We start from the raw sequence: 1,894 nt of genomic DNA, 5'->3' as shown, positions 1-1,894 counted from the left end.
CGGTGCCATCACCCAGGTAGTGAGCACAGTACCCAATAATTAGTTTGTCAACCCTTGCCTTCCTTCCTCCCTCTAGTAGTCCGCAGTGCCTATTGTTGCAGTCTTTGTATCCACAAGCACTCAATGTTTAGCTCCCACTTATAAATAAGAATGTGCAGTATTTTGTTTTCTATTCCTGTGTTAATTCATTTAGGAGAATGCTTTCCAGCTGCATCCATGTTGCTACAAAGGACTTGATTTTATTATTTTTTATGGCTGTGTTGTATCCTATGGTATAAATGTGCTACATTCCCTGTATCCAATCCACGGTTGATGGGCATCTAGATTGCTTTCATGTCTTTGCTACTGTAAACAGTGCTGCAATGAACATACAAGCACATATGCCTTTTGGTAGAATAATTTATTTTCTTTTGGTTATTATATACACCCAACAATGAGATTATTGGGTCAAATGGTAGCTCTTTAAGTTTCTTGAGAAATCACCAAACAGCTTTCCACAATGTCTGAATTAATTTACATGCCCACCAAAAGTGTTTTCTTTTCTCCACAGGCTTGTCTGCATCTGTTGGTTTTTTTCTTTTTTTCTTTTTTCTTTTTTTTTTTTTTTTTTTTTTGCTTTCCAGTAATAACCATTCTGACTGGTGTGAGATGGTATCACACTGTGGTTTTCATTTGCATTTCTCTGATGACAGTGATGTTGAGCATTTTTTCATGTGTGCTGGTTGCCCGTATGTCTTCTTTTAATAAGTGTCTGTTTATTTCTTTTGCCTACTTTTTAACGGGGTTGTTTGTTTTTGGCTTGTTGAATTGTTTTACTTTCCTTATAGATTCTGGAAATTAGAACTTTGTCAGATGCAGTTTATGAATAAAATTTTCTTCTATTCTGTAGGTTACCTGTTTATGCTGTTGATGGTTTCTTCTGCTGTGCAGAAGCTTAGTTTAATTAGGACCCGCTTGTCAATTTTTGTTTTTTTGTTGCAATTGCTTTTGAGGACTTAGTCATAAATTCTTTGCGGAGGCCAGTGTCCAGAATGGTGTTTCCTGGGTTTTCCTCTAGGATTCTTATAGTTTGAGGTCTTACATTTATCTTTAATCCATCTTAAGTTAATTTTTATATATGGTGAAAGGTAGGGGTCCAGTTTCATTCTTCCGTATATGACTAGCCAGCTATTCCTGCACCATGTATTGATTAGAGAGACCTTTCCCCATTGCTTATTGTTGTTGACTTTGTCAAAGATCAGATGGTTATAGGTGTGCAGTTTTATTTCTGGTTTCTCTATTCTGTTCCACTGGTCTATGTGTCTGTTTTAATACCAGTATCACACTGTTTTGGTTACTGTAGCCTTATGTAAATATAATAGCATAATTTGAAGTCAGATAATATAATGCCTCTTCCTTTGTTCTTTTTGCTTAGAATTACTTGGGCAATTCAGACTCTTTTTTGGTTCCAAATGAATTTTAGCATACTTTTTTATTTTTAAAATTAATTGTTATCTTTAGTATAAAATAAAGACTGCTTCACCAACTTGTCTGTCCTCTTTGTGCAGGAATCATGCTAATTTTATTTGTATAATTCCAATTTTAGTCTATGTGTTGCCAATCAGCACTAGAATATTTTTTTCTAATACTGTGGAAAATAATCTTCGTAGTTTGATAGGAATAGTATTGAATCTGTAGACTGCTTTGGCAGTATGGTTATTTTAGCAAAAGGAACACGGCATTGGGGGAGGAGAAAAGAGAACGTGTCAGGTCTCAGAATTATTGAACTTAAGTTGCACATGGGATTCTTCTGGAAGAATTGTATAGTGGGCAGTTTGCAAATACAGCACTGGCATCGGGGAGAATCAAAGCTTGCATTGTTGGCTTTTCTTAATGCTTAACTCAAATAATTACC

General features: G+C 35.4%; 1 non-coding gene across 1 annotated transcript; it reads right to left on the bottom strand.

Annotated features, from left to right (window-relative positions):
• Positions 1 to 1,502: 1,502 nt before the first annotated feature.
• LOC116529863 lies at positions 1,503 to 1,607 on the bottom strand. The gene has a single exon (XR_004259712.1). It is a non-coding gene; the product is annotated as a U6 spliceosomal RNA (small nuclear RNA).
• Positions 1,608 to 1,894: the final 287 nt, after the last annotated feature.

The sequence above is a fragment of the Sapajus apella genome, unplaced genomic scaffold (genome assembly GCF_009761245.1).
Source record: "Sapajus apella isolate SASKATOON/1434 unplaced genomic scaffold, GSC_monkey_1.0 scaffold63, whole genome shotgun sequence".
Classification (NCBI taxonomy): domain Eukaryota; kingdom Metazoa; phylum Chordata; class Mammalia; order Primates; family Cebidae; genus Sapajus; species Sapajus apella.
Note: the sequence above shows the minus strand (reverse complement) of the source record. Positions and strands in the feature narration are given on the sequence as shown.